Source organism: Delphinapterus leucas, chromosome 13, assembly GCF_059928025.1.
Source record: "Delphinapterus leucas isolate spDelLeu-1000000601 "Yukka" chromosome 13, BTC_Dleu_Yukka2, whole genome shotgun sequence".
Lineage (NCBI taxonomy): Eukaryota > Metazoa > Chordata > Mammalia > Artiodactyla > Monodontidae > Delphinapterus > Delphinapterus leucas.
In genome coordinates this window covers 75,467,796-75,483,858 of record NC_143141.1, presented here as the reverse complement: position 1 = coordinate 75,483,858, position 16,063 = coordinate 75,467,796, and the positions used below count along the sequence as shown (strand labels likewise).

Sequence of the window (16,063 nt, the reverse complement as noted above, 5' to 3'; positions counted from 1 at the left end):
CTTTATCATTAGGTTTTTGAGAGTATCATTTCATACACTTGTGAACTGTTACCGTCTAGCTTTCAAATTTTTTGGAAAATGTCTTCTTAGTCTTTAATATTTAATTCACTAATTACTAGTAAGGTTTTTTTTTCCTATTTTTTATTTTTTAGGGTTATTTGTATTTTTTCTAACAGGAATTGCCTATTCACAGTATGCTTTGTTTCTTATCCTGTTGGTTGTTGAACATTTTTCTTATTGATTTGTAGAATTTCTTTAGGTCTTTTGATTACTCATCCTTTTTTTTTTTTTCCTGTTTTTATGATGCCAAATATTTTCTCTTAGGTTTTTACTAGTCTTTCATTTTGCTTATATTGTCCTTTGGTATACAGAAATTATACCAGTCAGATCAATCAGTCTTTTCCTTTATGACTTATGTGTACTTTTTAGTTTATGTGAGAAAGGTTTCTTTGCCTAGAGGCATAAAAGTATTCACTTACATTTTTTTAATTATAAAGAACACGTAACATAAAAATTGCCATCTTAACCATTTTTAAGTGTACAATTGAGTAGTATTAAGTACATTCACCTTGTGCAACTGATCTCCAGAACTTTTTCATCTTGCAAAACTGCAACTTTATACCCATTAAACAACAATAACTTGAGATTAAGTTTTCATGTTTAGGTATTTTATCCTCTGACTTTTTTTTTCCTTTTTCTTTCTTTTTTTTTACTTTTGATATCTGGTAGGATAAATAAAACTGGTTTGTTGTTTTTCATAATTCTCTTTGTTATTTAAATATATATGTATATGCATATACATGTCTTCTCTCTACGTTATTAATATACTTCGTAAGAGGCATGAAAAACTCTGCTAGGATATTATCTGGATTTATATATTAATTTGAGAAAAATTATTTTTATTAGGTATATTGACTGTTTCTACATTCAAACTCGAAAGTTTTGTTCTTTTGGAAACTTAGTTTTCTACTAGAAGACCTTACTCATATTCCACAGAATTCTTTATTCCTAGGTAATTTTTATTTTTGTTTCTTCTGGGACGGAGTGATTCTGATTTTTTAAAAAAAATTGTAGTCCGTCTGTTCCCAGTTCTGATTTCCCCTTTCCCTCCTTTATTTTACTTTACATTTTCACAGCATTTGTCACCTTCTAGCAGATTTGATAATTTACCTATTTATTATGTTTGTTGTTATTACCTATCTTCCTTACCTTCTCCCCAAATCTAGAATGTAATTTCTACAAGGATAGAGATCTGTCTTTATGAGTTTTATATTCCCTTTGAGTTTTATAAGGATAGGTATTCACGTTATATGTAAATAATGACTTTTGGGGAGTCTTTTCCTTTCTAGCATTAATATATTTTTTTCCTTAATTTATTGCATTGCGTAAGCCTTCCAGTACTGTGTTGAATAGTACATGTGATTTCGCACATTATTAACTTGTTCTTAACATACATGAGAATGCATCTGTTACTTTATTCATAGGTATAATGTTTACCATTGGTTTCTGATAGGTTTTAACAAAGTAGGGAAGTTCATTTTTTGTTCTTACCTTGCCAAGAGTTTTTATTTTTGAATTTTATCAATGGGAAAAGGCACATAAATAATCTCTCGGGGAGTTTTCACTTTGTAGATGATACCACGAAGAGGCAGGAGAGTTGAACATACAGTGGTTGCTAAGAAACAGAAACTGAGGAGACCTTTTGGTCATCTTACAGGGGTGGAGAGACTGTTGGAGTTCAGGGTTGCCAAGGCATCTAGAGCTTGAATGACCAAGATGGTGAAGAGAATATAAGCATAGAGAATTGAACCAAAAGCCTGAACCATGTTTCCACCAGAATTTGTTGCAGATTAGTAAACTGCACAAGCCAATAGGCAGAAAAGTTGAGCTGAAGGTGACTACTAAGAGGTTGAGAAGCTAAGCAGAATTTTCAGCAGTCTCATGGTACTAAAGAGAGGAGTTCTGGTACATATCTGAGGCTTTCAGTTGAGATCTCTAAATAACTGTATCCTCACAGTAAGGGTGAACCAGAGAAGGAGACCAGGTCTTTTTTTTTTTTTTTTAATTGAAGTATAGTTGATGTATAATGTTACGTCACAGGTGTACAATATAGTGATTCATAATTTTTAAAGGTTATACTCCATTTATAGTTATTATAAAATATTGGCTATATTCCCTGTGTTGTACAATATATCATTGTAGCTTATTTTATACATAATAGTTGTGCCTCTTAATTCCATACCCCTGTGTTACCCCTCCCCTTTCCCTCTCCCCACTGGTAACCACTAATTTGTTCTCTATATGTGTGAGTCTGCTTCTTTTTTGTTATATTCACTAGTTTGTTTTATTTTTTAGATTCCACATATAAGCGTTATCATACAGTATTTGTCTTCCTGTGTCTGACTTATTTCACTTAACATAATACCCTCTAAGTTCATCCATGTTGCTGCAAATGGCAAAATTTCATTCTTTTTTATGGCTGAGTAGTATTCCATTGTGTGAGTGTGAGCGTGTGTGTGTGTGTATACACATATACCACATCTTTATTCATTTATCTCTTAATAGACACTGAGGTTGCTTCCGTATCTTGGCTATTGTAAATAATGCTGCTATGAACATTGGGGTGCATGTTGATAAGTCTTAATATGATTGAAAATTGGCTTCAAATTAGCTTAATCCCTGATTGGATTAGCTCCTGTTGCCTACCAGAAACTAAAGAAAATCTTCTATTGAAAAAGATAATATCAGTCACAGCCTCTACAGTTTTTGTTATGCAATACCTGACATTCAATCTCCAGAGTCCAGGCATGCCAAGAAGCATGAACAAGAGAGAAACAGATATAGAAACACATGATCAGATGTGGACTTCAGTGCCACTTCCTTCACCCCTCTTTTGTTTCAGACAAGAAATCTATCATTTGATTTGTTTTTCCCCTATAGTTAAAGCATCATTTCTCTCTCACCGTTTTCATTACATTTTCTTTGTCTTCAGTTTTCAGAAGTTTAACTGTGAACTGTCTTGATATGGATTGCTTTGGGCTTATGCTGTGTAGGATTCACTTAGCTTCTGGAGTCTGTAAGTTTGTGTGTTTTGCCAAGCTTGAGAAGTTACAAGTTTTTGTTTGTTAGAGGACTTTTTCAGTCTTACTCTCTTTCTTCTCTCTTTTTGGGACTCAGATGACATGGAAGATAAATTTTTTTTTTTAAGATTTTAAAAAAATTATTATTTTTTTAAAAATTAATTAATTAATTTTTGGCTGCTTTGGGTCTTCATTGCTGCATGCGGGCTTTCTGTAGTTGTGGTGAGCAAGGGCTGTTCTTTGTTGCGGTGCACAGCCTTCTCATTGCGGTGGCTTCTCTTGTGGAGCACAGGCTTTAGGCACGTGGGCTCTAGAGCGCAGGCTCAGTAGTTGTGGTGCATGGGCTTAGTTGCTCCACAGCATGTGGGATCTTCCCAGACCAGGGCTTGAACCTGCGTCCCCTGCCTTGGGAGGCGGATTCTTAACCACTGCACCGGGGAAGTCCTGGAAGGTAAGTCTTTTGTTGTAGCCCCACAGGACCCCAAGGCTCTGTTTATTTGTTTTCAGTTTTTTCTCTCTGTTGTTCAGATTGGGTAGTTTCTATTGTTCTGTCTTCCAGTTCAGTGATTCTTCCCTCTGTCCTCTCCATTCTACTGTAGTTCTCATCTGTTGAGTCTTTTGTTTCAGTTTTTATATTTTTTCAGTTCTAAGTCTTTTCTTTTTGGTGTATTTTTTCTTTGTTGAGACTCCCTATCTTTTTGTTTATTTGTTTCAAGCATGTGCATAACTGCTCTTTGAGACATTTTTATAATGGCCACTTCAAACATTATGTCAGGAGGGGTGCCATCAGGGTTCTAAGCCAGGATCTACCTCTCAATAACTTTATGAATCCGGGCAACCTCTGGGGTTTTTATCTGTAATTTAATCTCTATGTACCTCACTTTTCACATGTGTAAAATGGGATTAATAACAGTAATTAGTGACAGTAACTGCTTCACAGAATTATGGTAAGGGTAGAGTTAATATGTATAATATGTTTATAGCATTAGCTAAGCACATAATATATGTTCAGTAAATATTACTTAACACTAAAAAAAAAAGTCTTCATCAGATAATCTTACCATCTTCCTCATCTTGGTATTGGCTTCTGTGGATTGTCTGTTTTCATTCAGTTTGACATATTTCTTGTTATGATGAGTGTTATGAGAGTTCTTGTTATGATGAGTGATTTTTATTTGATACCTGGACATTTTGGATATTATGTTCTGCGACTCAGGATCTTATTTACACATTCTGATGTAGTTGGCTTCTTCTGGCACTGCTCCAACATGGGAAAGAGGGGAGTGCTCTGTCACATTACTGCCCAGAGGGGATAGAAGTCCAAGTTCCTCACTCTGCCTCTGTTGACTCTCAAGTTGGTGGGAGATTCCCCATTACTGCTTGTCAGGGATGGGAGTTCTGGCCTCCACTGACTTTTCCTTGGCTGGGAAGGCAGGTGTGCCTCAGTGTACACCTGTACTGAGGGGGAGGGGAGGGCCTTTTTACTGTTGGGCAGTGGTGAAAGGCCTGACTCCACTAGGCCTCTTCTGACACCAGCCTACACCAGGAAGGGGGAAGTACACCTTCTTACTGCCAGTTGGACATCTAAGCTTTCCATGTGGTCTTCACTGACACCAAGTGGAAGGAGGTCTCATTATCACCTGGTAGGGACCAACTCCCAAATGGCCTTCTCTGACACCACTGTGGTGCGGAGTATGGGGTGCCTTGTTACAGTTTGGCAGAGGTGGAAGTCTAGGCTCTCCACTTGACCTTTGCTGGTGATGCTGGCACCACAGTTCTGTTTTGTTTTGTTTTATAGTGTTTGTCTGGGTATAACAGCTTTTTGTCTAGATTGTTTCTTTCCTGATCTTTTGGCTGGGAGAACAGGAATTTGTTTTGTTTGGTTGGTTTTTTGGAGGGTCTGGGCCTATTGGTATTTCTAGGTTGCCAGCTTCTTTAACTCCAAGTCTAGAATATATAGGGCACAGAAGAAAACCCATAGAACTCACCACCATGTTGTTTTCCTTAGATCTGGTGATTTCTACCTGATCTGCTTTCATTTCTCCTTTAGAGTCTTCTTTTTTTTTTTTGCGGTACGCGGGCTTCTCACTGTTGTGGCCTCTCCCATTCCGGAGCACAGGCTCCAGACGCTCAGGCTCAGCGGCCATGGCTCACGGGCCCAGCCACTCCGCGGCATGTGGGATCCTCCCAGACTGGGGCACGAACCCGCGTCCCCCGCATCGGCAGGCAGACTCTCAACCACTGCGCCACCAGGGAAGCCCTAGAGTCTTCTTATGTTTGTTATATATGTTGTCCGGGACTTTTAGTTTTACTTAGTGAGAAGAATAGGGAAAAATATATCTATTCCACCTTCCCGGAAGTGGAAGTCCTCAAGTACTTTAAATTCTTAATTATTTAGTTTTCATTTTAATTAATATTACCTTTTAGTCTGCTTGCCATATGCTTGACTGGGTAGAATTTTATTAGTGTGCCTCACTTATAGGGCTTAAAATTTTTTTTTAAATGAAAGTATGGCTCACCATCTAGAAGTAGAAGTTTTAGAATTAATCTTTTAGTCTTAATTATTTTGCAGAAAGAGCAATAATTTTCTATATCCCATTTTATTAAAAATATATACATAAAACCTCTAGTTTTTGTTTGCTTCAAGAGAATGTCCCAAGGTAGCTTATGTATTAATTATGAATATCTTAATGAATTTAGAATACTACTTTAAATATATTAAATTTATTTACTGTCACCACCCTCACCCCCCACCCCTACTCTCATTTTTCTAGAGCGGATTGCATTAATTTCATGTGATTGATCCAAATAGCTATGACTGACTGTAATACTGTTTTCCTGATTTCAGGCTCTCTTTACAACTACGTCAGAGGTTGAATTAATATGCTAAGAAATCACTAAGTACTGTTCTGAGGGGTTTTGAAATAAATGGGGTAAGTTTAATATCCTCTTAAATACTACTTGGATTTTTATAGTGAGTTCCTGATTTCGGCCTATATGTGCCAGACATGAAGCTGGACGCATCAAGCGGGAAGAATATCTTCACTTTGATTTTGCTCCTTGCTTGTAGTGCTTTTCAGTTTTCTTTTGGATCAGGAGCCCCTTGGAGAGTTTACTTAAAGCTGTAGTCACTTTTCACAAACATTCACAGATGTTCAGAGAGTTCGAGGACCTTCTGAAGTCCCCCAGAGTTCATAGGCCTTGGGTCAACCATCTCCTCTATAGCTTTTGAGACTTTTTTACGTGCTTTGTTGCTCTTTTAAATATCACAATGACCCTGAGAATTAGTGGCTTGTATTCATATTTAACAGTGAAGAAACTGCTGCTCAAAGTGGTGTGTGATTTATCTGGTCATGTAGCTGTCAAACATGAGTCTAGAATTGAAGACTTTCCTAAATTGTGACAGTTTCTCAGGGGGGCATCAACATTTTCTAAGGTTCTTGATACTTAGTGTCAAAACAAATACTTTTACCCTTTTTATTTGCCTTTTAATTTTATATGTTTTCTTTCTTATGTGTAGAAGTTTAGAAGATAAGTATGTATTCAGATTTCTTCTAATTTTTTCTCTTTTCTTTTTTCAGTGTAGAAAAATCCAAAGATTTGACACACTTAAGTGAATGCAGACACACACATAGACTTTTTAAAATTTTAAAAACATAATGGGAATCTAAAAGAAAAGAAAAGGAATGTCATTTAAGTTGCAATTATTTGACTTCTTTTTGTCATATGTTTATTGGCTGTTGGTCTTCTATCATTTAAAAATTTTTTTAACCATTTTTAAGATTGAAGTATAGTTAATTTACAGTGTTGTGTTAGCTTCAGGTGTACAGCAAAGTGATTCAGTTATATATATATTCAGTTATATTCAGATATATATATATATATATATATATACTTTTCCAGATTCTTTTCCACTATAAGTTATTACAAGACATTGAGTATAGTTCCCTGTGCTATACAGTAGGTCCTTATCTATTTTCTATATAGTAGTATATATCTGTTAATCCCAAACTTCTAGTTTACCCCCCCCAACCTGCTATACCCTCTAGTAACTGTTTCTTTTGTATGTCTGAGTCTGTTTCTGTTTTGTAAATAAGTTCATTTATATCATTTTTTTAGATTCCACATATAAGTGATATCATATGGTATTTGTCTTTCTCTGTCTGATTTACTTAGTATGATCTCTGGGTTCATCCATGTTGCTGCAAATGGTATTATTTTGTTCTTTTTTTATGGCTGAGTAGTATTCCATTGTGTATATGTACCACATCTTCTTTTAGTATTCCATTGTATATATGTACCACATCTTCTTTATCCATTCCTCCACTGATGGGCATTTAGGTTGCTTTCAGGTCTTGGCCATTGTAAACAGTGCTGCAGTGAACACTGGGGTGCATGTATCTTTTTGAATTAGAGTTTTGTCCAGGAGTGGGATTGCAGGATCATATGGTAACTCTATTTTTAGTTTTTTAAGGAACCCCCATACTGTTCTCTATAGTTGCTGCACCAGTTTACATTCCCACCAACAGTGTAGGAGGGTTCCTTTTTCTCCACACCCTCTCCAACATTTGTTATTTGTAGACTTTTTAATGTTTAATGGTGGCCATTCTGACTGGTGTGAGGTGATACCTCATTGTAGTTTTAATTTGCAGTTCTATAATAATTAGCAATATTGAGCTTCTTTTCATACACCTGTTGGCCATCTGCATAAATATTTTTTGTTTAATCTTTCAGAATTTTTATAATTATGTTATGTAGAAATCTAACTTTTTTCTCTTAAATTAGTTAATTCTTTCTGATAGCATTTATTGAATGTTTCTTTTCTTGCCCACTGTTTGAAGTCTACCTTTATCATATATAAGATTCCCATATATACGTGTATTTGTCTGTCTATATAATGTTCTTTTGATCTCTTTTTATATTGCTATGTATTTATACTCTTTTTTTTTTACATAAATTTATTTTATTTATTTTTGGCTGCGTTGGGTCTTCGTTGCTGTGTGTGGGCTTTCTCTAGTTGCGGCGAGCGGGGGCTACTCTTTGTTGCGGTGCACGGGCTTCTCATTGCAGTGGCTTCTCTTGTTGCTGAGCACGGGCTCTAGGCACGCGGTCTTCAGTAGTTGTGGCACGTGGGCTCTAGAGCACAGCCTCAGTAGTTGTGGTGCACGGGCTTAGTTGCTCCACGGCATGTGGGATCTTCCCGGATGAGGTCTCAGACTCGTGTCCCCTGCATTGGCAGGTGGATTCTTAACCACCGTGCCACCAGGGAAGCCCTATCATACTCTTTTTTTTTTTTTTTTTTGCAGTACGTGGGCCTCTCACTGCTGTGGCCTCTCCCGTTGCGGAGCACAGGCTCCGGACGCGCAGGCCCAGCGGCCATGGCTCACGGGCCTCGCCGCTCCGCGGCATGTGGGATTTTCCCCGACCGGGGCACGAACCCGTGTCCCCTGCATTGGCAGGTGGACTCTCAACCACTGCGCCACCAGGAAAGACCCATACTCTTTTTATCTTTTTTGTTTTTTGCGGTATGCGGGCCTCTCACTGTTGTGGCCTCTCCCGTTGCGGAGCACAGGCTCCGGACGCGCAGGCCCAGCGGCCATGGCTCACAAGCCCAGCCGCTCCGCGGCATGTGGGATCTTCCCGGACCGGGGCACGAACCCGTGTCCCCTGCATCGGCAGGCGGACTGTCAATCACTGCGCCACCAGGGAAGCCCCCCATACTCTTTTAATGTTATATTATTTAATGTAACTTTTAAGTTTTCTCTCACTAGACTTTCAAAAACGTTTGTCTTGCTCTTTTTTTTGGTAGTAATTCTTACAGACTTACTTTAGAATATATTCATCAAGTTAAAACAATAAGAATATGAAGGATTTTGATTAGAATTGCATTGGGTTAAAGATTCATTTGGGGGAAAAAAAATGATACCTCTTTATTATCTATACTTATGCACCTTGTGGAATCTTCTCTGTCTCTGTACTCTTGGGGACTTTGCTTATGTTCTCTGGCTCCCAGGGGTCTTTTCCTGGCCTTCTCATTAGAAAGCTGAAGTTGCTTTCTCTCAGAGTCTTGGTGCTACCCTCTCCCCCCGCACCTCACTGTTGCACAGTTATACCCCATTGAGGCCCTCCTGGGTTGAAAGGTTAGGGGGAAAAAAAGGAGAAGTGAGGAGTTCCCCCGCTCCAATACTCTTCATACAACGATGGCTCCTTTTTCTAGTTCCTTAGGAGGTTGGGGCCAGTTTTCTCTTAGGCTTTTAGGTTTCCTGCCTCAGTAGTATAGCTTTATATAACTTGGACTGTCTTCAGAGTGGGTCAGAAGAGAAAGAAAAGAAAAGGAACTGGAAACCTCACCCCCAAACTTATACACTTTCCAGCTTGCAGATGACCCTTTTACTCCAGTGAGAAAGAGGGGCTTTCTCTTGGAGTTTCTGCTATGTGCCTCTGCTGCGTAATTCTGGGACTCTACCCACCCTCATGTTAAAGTGGTAAACAAAGAAAGGGTTTTTAAAATAGAGTAAACTCACTGCCCTATTGCTTATTCTTCAAGTTTTGACTTCCCTCCCCAATGTACCTGCCATTGTTTATTTTTCAGAGTTCTCAGGTAGTTGCTTTTAGGATTCTCTCCAGAGTTTTTACTAGTTGTAATGGGTGGGAGAGATGTAATGGGCTTACCATATTGGCTGTCACTGAAAGTCACGTTATTTCATTTTGAAAATTATTTTTATTTTCTAAAAATTCTTTTTTGTTGGTTACTATATTTTATGAACAGAGTTTTTTTATTTTATGGATATATTGGCCTCTTTTTTTAAAAAATAAATTTATTTATTTTTGGCTGCGTTGGGTCTTCATTGCTGCACGTGGGCTTTCTCTAGTTGCAGTGATTGGGGGCTACTCTTCATTGTGGTGTGCCGGCTTCTCATTGCGGTGGCTTCTCTTGTTGCGGAGCACAGGCTCTAGGCACGCGGGCTTCAGTAGTTGTGGCACGCGGGCTCAGTAGTTCTGGCTTGCAGGCTCTAGAGCGCAGGCTCGGTAGTTGTGGCGCATGGGCATAGTTGCTCTGCGGCATGTGGGATCTTCCCGGACCAGGGCTCGAACCCATGTCCCCTGCATTGGCAGGTGGATTCTTAACCACTGCGCCACCAGGGAAGCCCCTATATTGACCTCTTGAATCTCTCTCAAGATACCAATATAAGTTAAACATCTTATTTCTTTTTTTTTGCTTTACTCTCTCTTCTGTGGGTCATGGTGCCTGTGCTTTTTCACCTTAGTGCCTCTCTTAGTTTTTATTAAGTAGCTGGTGATTCTTGGCTTTTCTTCTTTATAGAATTTTTAAATGAAGTTCTAAATCAGTGGTTGCCCAACTTGAATACATGTAACAATCCCTTGGGGACCCAGTTTAAATGCAGATTCCTAGCTTCACTCACAAAAAAATCTGATTCAGTATGTCTGGGGTGCACCAGTATGATTCAGTATGCACTTAAACAGTTTAAATGACTCTGATGCTGGTAACATCTTGGTAACTGGTGTAATTTGGTACAGGTCAGTGTTCTCCTTTACAAAGCATTGTTTTCCACTGAATATCATTGCTGACCACAGGACTCTGCCAGTTGGTTTCCTACTTGCTGTGGTAAATGGGATGTGGATTCCTCCCCACCCCACCCCTTTTCTTTGCATTTGCAAAGACAAGGCTAACAAGCTTGTCCCTGTCCCTCCTTCAACTTCTGCTATAGGGAAGGAATTTATCTGCAGGGAGAGTTCTGATTAGTTCTGAGTTATCTTCCCTTGATCACAGTCTATTGAGATTGTCCTTAACCTGCTATTATCTTCAACTCAAAGTTCACACTATAAGCCCTCTGACAGAGACTTTAAACCCACAGTAAGTGCTGTGGCCAGCATTTACTCTTTATCATCAGAGCTGTACTGGTCATCTTCTGTGATTTTTCACTCATTTGTTCTGTGGCCTGACATGAGGTGTTTAAGAAGGAGAAGAGATAGACGCTCAGTCTGCCATCTTGAACTGGAAGTCCATTGTTACTTTTAAAGCGATGTTGATTTCTATTATGCCAAGAAGTATTTCTTTTGAATTCTCACATGAAATAAACATCATAAAATCTGTAGCAGGATCACAGCTTACTCATACTCACTTAGGTGTGCAAAGAAAATATAGCTTCTTTATTTTTCTATAAGTCATCTCTTCCTTTTGATGAACTCTGGGAACTGGGTAACTGGAGGAAGAGTACCAGTCTTACTCCAAGCTGGTAAACTAAGTCTTATGTAGTAATTTAAATTGATCTCTTTGGATATTTCAGTCTCTGTTTGGATACTAGTCATTCAAGTATCATCTCTTCTCTCATGCCTTCCCACAATGGAATCCAGACTTATGGGTGCTTGTGTGACCTTGTAATCATGGAAGGATACCAGAACCCTCAATCCATGTGCTATCTTCTCTGTTTCTCACTGGTCTCTCCTTTAAAGTAACTGGTCAGGCTATTCCCTGGAATTGTGACTACTGTGGTGCTTTTGTCCTTGGGTATTCTTCAGATATCTGAAGCTGAAGTTTACAACTGATGTTACTTAAGATCTGTTTTCTTGGTTCCCAGGATGTATTGCCATCTTCCCAGGTGTCACAGGTAACCTGATGTCTGGCTAGGGATTCCCATTGACTCGCTAGCCAGGTGGTCTCTTTTCCAGGCCTCTGCTATGGAGCTACTTTGCCCCTATGACAATGACCTCTTCTGGCAAACTCAACATCCAGCATCTTAAGTTACCTTTCCTGAACTACTTTACAGCACCCAGGAGTTTCCCAGAGCCTTCCATGGCACATGGGAGAAAAGGGAGACCCCAGAGCCGATCTCACACCTTCCTCAATCTGATTGTGCTTCTGTGCCTATGCTTTGATGTGGCTCTCTCCAGCTTGTGCTAGATGTGCATGAGGGGAGGTAAAAGTTTGGTTGGGGGGCAGGGCAGTTGGGGCCGTGCAGGATGTTACGGGAAGGCAGTGACTTCGCACTTTCTCAACAGGAAGCGGAGCAAAATCCATTCTAACTCCCAGATTTCCCCACTCCTTCAAACATTCCTTTCCTTTTGCAGCCTCCAGCTGGAGAGAGTAATGGGAGTACTGGGCTGATCACTTGCTTCTCCTGTCTCTGTTCTACTTCTTTATCCCACAGTCCTTTGGCCAGAATCAGGAATTTGAGGCTTTAATTTACAGTCTCCAGGTTTTATCCTCCTTCTAGGCATTATGTTCTAGCTGTCATGAGCAGAAGGGATATCTGCTCTACAAAGTGGAAGAAACTGTACTCTGAGTCTTTCAGGCTTGGTCAGAAAATACTAGTGTTAAAAAAATTTTCCTTCTTTGGGAAAACCAGACTTTTAAGACTTAATCTTGCTGCAAAATCCTTTCTTTAATTCAGAAGGTGAGCATTAAATATTTCTCTTTTATATTTAAACTTCTCCAAGGAAATGGATGCTACTCATAGAATAGTAGGGAAGTAAGTAGAACGAAATGCAAATGGGAAAAGCATATCAACAACTGCTTTCATAATCATTAGGATATATCTACCCTCATTACTCTTCTTTTTCAAAATTTCCTTGTTTTTTCTTACAGATTTACTCTTATTTTTTTACTCTTTTTATTTACTCTTTTACTCTTTTCTTATATGATTATGTTTCTAAAACACACTTTGGTTTTTATTTGACTTGTATTAAGCCTATAACTTTCAGATCACTTTTTATCTTTTTTTTTTTTCAACATCTTTATTGGAGTGTATTTCTCTACAATGGTACGTTAGCTTCTGCTGTATAACAAAGTGAATCAGCCATACGTATACACATATCCCCATACTCCCTCCTTCTTGTGTCTCCTTCCCACCCTCCCAATCCCACCCCTCTAGGGGGACACAAAGCACCAAGCTGATCTCCCTGTGCTATGTGGCTGCTTCCCACCAGCCATCCATTCTGCATTTGGTAGTGTATATATGTCCATGCCACTCTCTCACTTCGTCCCAGCTTACCCTTCCCTCTTCCCGTGTCCTCAAGTCCATTCTCTACATCTGCATCTATATTCTGGTCCTGCCTCTAGGTTCTTCATAACCATTTTTGGTTTTTTTTTTTTTCTAGATTCCATATATATGTGTTAGCATATGGTATTTGTTTTTCTCTTTCTGACTTACTTCACTCTGTATGACAGACGCTAGGTACATCAACCTCACTACAAATAACTCAATTTTGTTTCTTTTATGGCTGAGTAATATTCCATTGTATATATGTGCCACATCTTCTTTATCCATTCATCTGTCGATGGACACTTAGGTTGCTTCCATGTCCTGGCTATTGTAAATAGAGCAGCAATGAACACTGTGGTACATGACTCTTTGAATTATGGTTTTCTCAGGGTATATGCCCAGTAGTGGGATTGCTGGGTTGTATGGTAGTTCTATTTTTAGCTTTTTAAGGAACCTCCATACTGTTCTCCCTAGTGGCTGTATCAATTTACATTCCCACCAACAGTGCAAGAGGGTTCTCATTTCTCCACACCCTCTCCAGCATTTATTGTTTGTAGACTTTTTGATGATGGCCGTTCTGATTGGTGTGAGGTGATAATCTCATTGTGGTTTTGATTTGCATTTCTCTAATGATTAGTGATGTTGAACATCCTTTCATGTGTTTGTTGGCAATCTGTATATCTTCTTTGGAGAAATGTCTATTTAGGTCTTCTGCTCATTTTTGGATTGGGTTGAGTTTTTTTTGGTATTGAGCTGCATGAGCTGCTTGTATATTTTGGAGATTAATCCTTTGTCAGTTGCTTCATTTGCAAATATTTTCTCCCATTCTGAGGGTTGTCTTTTCGTCTTGTTTTTGGTTTCCTTTGCTGTGCAAGAGCTTTTAAGTTCCATTAGGTCCCATTTGTTTATTTTTGTTTTTATTTCCCTTTCTCTAGGAGGTGGGCCAAAAAGGACCTTGCTGTGATTTATGTCATAGAGTGTTCTGCCTATGTTTTCCTCTAAGAGTTTTATAGTTTCTGGCCTTACATTTAGGACTTTAATCCATTTTGAGTTTATTTTTGTGTGTGGTGTTGTAGAGTGTTCTAATTTCATTCTTTTACATGGAGCTGTCCAGTTTTCCCAGCACCACTTACTGAAGAGGCTGTCTTTTCTTCATTGTATATTCTTGCCTCCTTTATCAAAGATAAGGTGACCATATGTGCATGGGTTTATCTCTGGGCTTTCTATCCTCTTCCATTGATCTATATTTCTGTTTTTGTGCTAGTACCCTACTGTCTTGATTACTGTAGCTTTGTAGTATAGTTTTTCATTTTCAAGATGGCTTTGGCTATTCGGGGTCTTTTGTGTTTCAATACAAATTGTGAAATGTTTTGTTCTAGTTCTGTGAAAAATGCCATTGGTAGTTTGATAGGGATTGCATTGAATCTGTTGTTTGCTTTGGGTAGTATAGTCATTTTCACAATATTGATTCTTCCAATCCGAGAACATGGTATATCTCTGCATCTGTTTGTATCATCTAAGATTTCTTTCATCGGTGTCTTATAGTTTTCTGCATACGGATCTTTTGTCTCCTTAGGCATGTTTATTCCTAGGTATTTTATTCTTTTTGTTGCAGTGGTAAATGGGAGTGTTTCCTTAATTTCTCTTTCTGATCTTTCGTTTTTAGTGTATAGGAATGAAGAGATTTCTGTGCATTAATTTTGTATCCTGCTACTTTATCAAATTCATTGATTCGCTCTAGTAGTTTTCTGGTAGCATCTTTAGGATTCTCTATGTATAGTATCATGTCATCTGCAAACAGCGACAGTTTTACTTCTTCTTTTCCGATTTGGATTCCTTTTATTTCTTTTTTTGTCTCTGATTGCTGTGGCTAAAACTTCCAAAACTATGTTGAATAATAGTGGGCAGCATTGTCATGTTCCTGATCTTAGAGGAAATGCTTTCAGTTTTTCACCGTTGAGAATGATGTTGGCTGTGGTTTTGTCATATATGGCCTTTATTATGTTGAGGTAAGTACCCTCTATGCCTAGTTTCTGGAGGGTTTTTATCATAAATGGGTGTTGAATTTTGTCAAAAGCTTTTTCTGCATCTATTGAGATGATCATATGGCTTTTCTCCTTCAATTTGTTAATATGGTTTATAACATTGATTGATTTGCGTGTATTGAAGAATCCTTGCATTCCTGGGATAAAGCCCACTTGATCATGGTGTATGATCCTTTTAATGTGCTGTTGGATTCTGTTTGCTGGTATTTTGTCGAGGATTTTTGCATCTGTGTTCATCAATGATTTTGGACTGTAGTTTTCTTTTTTCTGTGACATCTTTGTCTGGTTTTGGTATCAGGGTGATGGTGGCCTCATAGAATGAGTTTGGGAGTGTTCCTCCCTCTTCTATGTTTTGGAAGAGTTTGAGAAGGTTAGGTATTAGCTCTTCTCTAAATGTTTGATAGATTTCGCCTGTGAAGCCATCTGGTCCTGGGCTTTTGTTTGTTGGAAGATTTTTAATCACAGTTTCAATTTCAGTGCTTGTGATTGGTCTGTTTATATCTTCTATTTCTTCCTGGTTCAGTCTTGGAAGGTTGTGCTTTTCTAAGAATTGGTCCATTTCTTCCTTGTTGTTCATTTTATTGGCATATAGTTGCTTGTAGTAATCTCTCATGATCCTTTGTATTTCTGCAGTGTCAGTTGTTACTTCTCCTTTTTCATTTCTAATTCTATTGATTTGAGTCTTCTCCCTTTTTTACTTGATGAGTCTAGCTAATGGTTTATTAATTTTGTTTATCTTCTCAAAGAACCAGGTTTTAGTTTTATTGACCTTTGTTATCGTTTCCCTCATTTCTTTTTTGTTTATTTCTGATCTGATCTTTATGATTTCTTTCCTTCTGCTAACTTTGGGGTTTTTTTGTTCTTCTTTCTCTAATTGTCTTAGGTGTAAGGTTAGGTTGTTTATTTGAGATGTTTCTTGTTTCTTGAGGTAGGA

General features: G+C 38.4%; 1 protein-coding gene across 16 annotated transcripts in view; it reads left to right on the top strand.

The window, feature by feature from the left end:
• Positions 1-16,063, top strand: part of NCOA1 (nuclear receptor coactivator 1) — a 366,103-nt gene that overhangs the window by 192,169 nt on the left and 157,871 nt on the right. Inside the window, exon 4 of one of the 16 annotated variants that reach the window (XM_089922458.1) lies at positions 5,929-6,013. The exons of the other annotated variants lie outside the window; for them this stretch is intronic. The gene's annotated coding sequence lies outside the window, so the exon portion shown is untranslated. The remainder of the gene's footprint in view (positions 1-5,928; positions 6,014-16,063) is intronic. 16 annotated transcript variants of the gene reach the window in all.